Source organism: Neoarius graeffei, chromosome 18, assembly GCF_027579695.1.
Source record: "Neoarius graeffei isolate fNeoGra1 chromosome 18, fNeoGra1.pri, whole genome shotgun sequence".
In the NCBI taxonomy this organism is placed as follows: Eukaryota; Metazoa; Chordata; class Actinopteri; order Siluriformes; family Ariidae; genus Neoarius; species Neoarius graeffei.
In genome coordinates, this window is record NC_083586.1 from 45,077,921 (window position 1) to 45,083,920 (window position 6,000).

A 6,000-nucleotide genomic window follows, 5' to 3' on the forward strand; every position below is an offset into this window, starting at 1 on the left:
ATTCTCACTGTAAACATAGCGTACGTGCGGCATTTAGCCTACTGGAGAGATGAGTCTACTCTTTGGATGAGTCAGAGAACGGGCTCTGGATGAGTTAAGGTAGCGTGAAGTTTTTGCAACAAAACTAAGCAAACTATATTCTAACAAACCCATTAAACTACATTGAATTAAAACGATATTAAATTACTTTTCCAGATGGATATCAGACAATTCTTCTCATGAAGCAGACACAGGGGCAGGGAAACCGTGACCGATGAGGAGGAGGGTGAGAGAGGCAACATTAAGGTTGTAGGCTATGTGCTAGTCAGTCATAACTAACCAGCCAAGTTCGTGAATCGTGAGAGTTGAGGTTGCATAATAGAAAACTTGAATCAAATACATAAAATTAGTTAGGGGTTGTTTTACAATCAGGGTACACAAGTGAAAAATCACATTTAACACTTATTATCTTCAATATCAAAAGGCTTGACTAAATAAACTTGGTTGTTTATTGTAGCCCTGTGATAGCTCTATTTACCATGCAAAAAAAAATTGTGATAACGTTATTTTTGGTGAATGTATGGCAATGTGTGTCATATTTAGCAAAATTACTCGTGTCATTTAGAAAAAGTGCTTTTTTGACCACAGGTAGCTCCAAAAGGGATGCACTTAAATCATTCTTTATACCATTAAACACATATTTGGTTCAGTATCATCGGAAACATAGTTAAGTTTTAATGTTGAATGCCAGTAAGTTTTCAGACTATTTTGATCAAATTAGTATGCAATTGTGTAAAAAAAAAATGCCCTCTCCGAGACAGCTAGTTTTTCAATATAAAATAACATATCTAAAATGATTATTTTCATCCTAAAATGTGGTCAAGCTATTGGGACATAAATATGAGAGACAACTAACACAAAGCTTACAGCCTTATATTTAAAAGCACTATGGAAGTAGTGGATTCTGAATTGTCAAAAAAAAAAGTCCTCTCCGAAAATCACTTCATTTGTTTCTCCCATCTTATAGCAGATTACACAAAACTACCATACACACGTCAAAAAATTACCTGAAATCTGTTCTTTAACTTGTCCTTCACTTAAAAACTGGTACAAGAACCAGTTTGAATTTTGGACCCCTGTGACACAAACTTTGTACCCTGATTGTAAGACAACCCTTAGGTTATTCAGCTGTTCCATGAAATGTTTGGCAGGTTTACTGGACAATAGAGTATGTTTAAATAAACCTCAATGCATTCTTGAACAGACTCTCCCTTTTTAACTTTACCAGTAGATGTACACTACTGTTCAAAAGTTTGGGGTCACTTTGAAATGTCCTTATTTTTGAAAGAAAAGCACTGTTCTTTTCAATGAAGATCACTTTAAACTAATCAGAAATCCACTCTATACATTGCTAATGTGGTAAATGACTATTCTAGCTGCAAATGTCTGGTTTTTGGTGCAATATCTCCATAGGAGTATAGAGGCCCATTTCCAGCAACTCTCACTCCAGTGTTCTAATGGTACAATGTGTTTGCTCATTGCCTCAGAAGGCTAATGGATGATTAGAAAACCCTTGTACAATCATGTTAGCACAGCTGAAAACAGTTGAGCTCTTTAGAGAAGCTATAAAACTGACCTTCCTTTGAGCAGATTGAGTTTCTGGAGCATCACATTTGTGGGGTCGATTAAATGCTCAAAATGGCCAGAAAAATGTCTTGACTATATTTTCTATTCATTTTACAACTTATGGTGGTAAATAAAAGTGTGACTTTTCATGGAAAACACAAACGTTAAGGTGCATTGTGGGCGGGGGCCCCAGTAAAGCTTAATTCCTAGTGACACCCCTGCATTGGATCCGGATCCTTTAAAGTGCCATTCCACCATTGGATGTATTCTTTGGCATAAAATACAATATATTTTATGACAACATGACTAGACAGAGAAATCTTTTAGCTTCAAAATGATAAACAATTTTTTGACAACGACAAGTATATTAATTTTGCGACCAAAGTCACCTACCCTTTTAATTTCCACACGGTAGTGAAACGTGATGTCATCGGCAGGTTCCCCTTCTTGTGTACCACATGTCGGTCTATTTTTAGACCAGGAAACCCCCAAAGTGAGAGAGTCATTTCTCCTCGTATATGGGGGCCAAAAAAATTGCAAAAAATTTTGAGTTAATCTTTCAGTTAGCTAGATTTATTGGTACACTGACAATGTCCAGGTGACATTTATGAAAATAATTGTATTCATAAGCTATGAAATCATGTACTAGAAGCTTACAGATCAATATACTGACATTTAACTCGAGATGAATAAACAAAAAAATCACAATTGTTGTGAGCTTTGATAATGTACAGTCCGAACAAAATGGATACCCTGTAATTGGAAAGTTGCAGCTTCAGTACCGAGTATTGTCCCCACCAACAGCAATACAAGCCGTCAGTCTGCAACGCATACTGCGTATCAAACGGCGAATCCTGTCTTGTGGAATGGCCTGCCACTACTCTTGAAGAGCCTGGATCAGTTGACCTCTGTTCATGGGACGAGGAACACGGTTCTGGATCTGAACACCAAGGTGATCCCATAAATGCTCAATGGGATTGAGATCAGGTGAATACGCAGGCCATGGCAGGGTTTGGACATTCAATCGACGCCCAACTTCTGAAAAACTTAGGCCGGCTTGCACCATGCCGAGGGCCCGCCATCTGTCATCTGGATTTAACCGTGGCATCTTGGACGTAAGGAATACAAAAGTCGGCTTTTTCATGGCCTTAATAAAGGCTATCCAACCCATCCTTTCAACCGTGTACAAATTTTTGTTTTTCTCCAAAACAGCACTTTGAGCTGATTCCTAAAGACCACTCCCTGAAGACTATTGAAAAATGTTTGGATTGAGGAGAACTCATTAATGACTTCTGTGCACGCTATTCAATAGAAACATCTCAAAACAAACATTTCCCCAACTCCGTATTGCATAATATGTTGAATTATTGACCTGGACTTTTTCATTGACTGCCGGTGTATTAGCTAGATTTATTGGTATTATTTTTATCGCGTTCTATCCGCCATTGCTGAGAATATGTGCCACGTCACACGGTACACAAGAAGGGGAACCTGCCAATGACATCATGCGCGGAAATTAAAAGGGTAGGTGACTTGGGTCGCAAAATTAATATACTAGTCGTTGTCAAAAAATGATGTTTGATATATCATTTTGAAGCTAAAAGATTTCTCTATCTAGTGATACCATTTATATATGTTGTCAAAATATATTGTATTTTATGCCAAAGAATACATCCAGGGTGGCATGGTGGTGTAGTGGTTAGCGCTGTCGCCTCACAGCAAGAAGGTTCTGGGTTCGAGCCCCGTGGCCGGCGAGGGCCTTTCTGTGCGGAGTTTGCATGTTCTCCCCGTGTCCGCGTGGGTTTCCTCCGGGTGCTCCAGTTTCCCCCACAGTCCAAAGACATGCAGGTTAGGTTAACTGGTGTCTCTAAATTGACCGTAGGTGTGAATGAGAGTGTGAATGGTTGTCTCGGTCTATTGCCGCTTTTCCACTACAAACGCGGCTGAGGCGGGCTGAGCCGTGCCGTGCTGAGTCGGGCTGAGCGGGGCTGTTGGAGTTGCATTTCGACTACAACCGCGCTGAACCGTGCTGACTGGAAGTGGGTGGACACATTGGGTGGAGTTAGCGAAAGTGGGTGGACGTCAGGTGATGTCGTTAAACAGCGCAAACAGTGACATCAGTGAGCTTTTAAGCGGTAGTCTCACAACCCGAATAGTAAACAATAAACATGGAGGACATGGAGTCGTTAGTGTTGCTGGTCTTGGTGCTGTGGCTTGTTGTCACTGACAACGCGGACAGATACTGGCAAGAGCGTATAGATGAGGCGAGGCGCATAAGGCTTCAGAAATTCTCGTAATTCGTAATTCTTCTCCTTCCGGGTTTGCAGTGTTTACAGATCCCAGCGCGCTCGCGGGGCGTGTGTGGGCATGTGAGGACACTCCTCCTCACCAATCAGTGCACAGGGGAGTGTCTGCTCACGCCCCCAGCCTCACTCAGCTCGGTTTGGCTCGCTTCAGCCCCACTCCAAAACGGTGCGAGTTTTAGGGGCTAAGCAGGGCTGAAGCGAGCTGAGTCGTGCTGGTTTTTGGTAGTCGAAACGCAAGCCGTGTCGGGCTGAAGTGAGCTGAAAAAGGGTAGTGGAAAAGGGCCTTGTGCGTCAGTGCTGTGATGACCTGGCGACTTGTCCAGGGTGTACCCCGCCTTTCGCCCGTAGTCAGCTGGGATAGGCTCCAGCTTGCCTGCGACCCTGTAGAAGGATAAAGCGGCTAGAGATGATATGAGATGAGAATACATCCAATGGTGGAATGGCACTTTAAGAACCCCCCCACACACACACAAACTTCAGCTTGATCTACTGACAAAGGCGATTTAAATGAAATAAATAAAAGACACCTGATCCAAACACACCCATACCAGTATACTCACAGGCTCATTGTCCAGGTCTACAACCTCAGACAAGCTCGAATTATTTTTACACACACACACTCTGCATTTATTTAACATAAAAACAAACACGTTCTACCATGAACAGTGACTCAAGGCGCCTGAATCAGACAATAGTTGCATTTAAAGCCCTGTTATTTGAAGATGAGCGGCTGAGGGGTCTGAAAGGCGTCTGGCCACAAAATGTTTCGTTTCCAGGACGACCACGATTTCGAGCGCGCGCGACAGGACTAGAACAGCTGCGAATAACCTTTATGGAGGTTTATTTATACAAACTCAAGCAGACCGACAGAAAACGAATGCACGACGTGCACTAAGATCAATTAAAAAAAAATCAATCAATCAATCAATACACACAATAATAATAAGAAGAAAGGTAGACTGGAGGAAGCCTAAGCAGCTCCATTCTCTAAGCAAGATTCGCGAGGAATAAAAACCAAACCAAACGCATCATGTTCCTACCTCCAGACGAGCTCGGCTGTGCGGAGACCCTCAGCGCGTTTACAGAATGAAGGGGAGGTGCGGACTCACCGCAGGCCGCTTTCTCCTCCTCACACGTCAAAGGAGCGCGCGCGAGACTTCTAAACGCCTGTTACCTTGTGTAGCGCGCATGCGTGTGTGTGTTGCTACCGTCAGCTCAGAGGATAGCTATAGTGTGTGTGTTTACACTAGAGGAAACAAAGGATTTAAACACTAAACATGGCCTGCGCAGTAATATTTTCGAGCCTAGACACACACAAACCGCCCCGCTGTCCCTATTTATAAAGCAGCGCCCCTCCCTGCCTCGCGTTTGCTTATGCAAATGAGCCGCGCCGGACAGCCACGCCTACTTTCCCCCGTCCAGGATGCGCACGCGCTCCTAAATCCTGAACGTGGTAGATGTTTGCATAATGGTAGTAACCTGCTTCAAAAATATCTGTCGGAGGAGAGCTTAGTGATGCGTTTGGAGTCTCTTCTGGATCAATATGCAAAATGTTTGTGGTCAAAATTGCTGTTAGTGTGAACAGTTCAGCAAGTTGAGGATGAAATGATCTCCAAAAGGCATAAAGTTAAAGATGACTCTATATTTATATATCAAGAAGGTCCGGGTTCGAGCCCCGTGGCCGGCGAGGGCCTTTCTGTGCGGAGTTTTCTGTGTTCCGGTTTCCTCCACAGTCCAAAGACATGCAGGTTAGGTTAACTGGTGACTCTGTGTCTATGTGTCAGCCCTGTGATGACCTGGTGACTTGTCCAGGGTGTACCCCGCCTTTCACCCGTAGTCAGCTGGGATAGGCTCCGGCTTGCCTGCGACCCTGTAGAACAGGATAAAGCGGCTAGAGATGATGAGATGAGATGAGATGAGACATTTTCAAAATGGGCGGCACAGTGGTGTAGTGGTTAGCGCTGTCGCCTCACAGCAAGAAGGTCCGGGTTCGAGCCCCGTGGCCGGCGAGGGCCTTTCTGTGTGGAGTTTGCATGTTCTCCCCGTGTCCGCGTGGGTTTCCTCCGGGTGCTCCGTTTTCCCCCACAGT

General features: G+C 43.7%; 1 protein-coding gene across 7 annotated transcripts in view; it reads right to left on the minus strand.

Annotated features, from left to right (window-relative positions):
- prr36a (proline rich 36a) overlaps positions 1 to 5,231 on the minus strand; it is a 41,342-nt gene extending 36,111 nt beyond the window's left edge. For all 7 annotated transcript variants that reach the window (XR_009650554.1, XR_009650553.1, XM_060898887.1 and 4 more), the window contains exon 1: positions 4,952 to 5,231. The gene's annotated coding sequence lies outside the window, so the exon portion shown is untranslated. The remainder of the gene's footprint in view (positions 1 to 4,951) is intronic.
- Between the last annotated feature and the right edge of the window lie 769 nt (positions 5,232 to 6,000).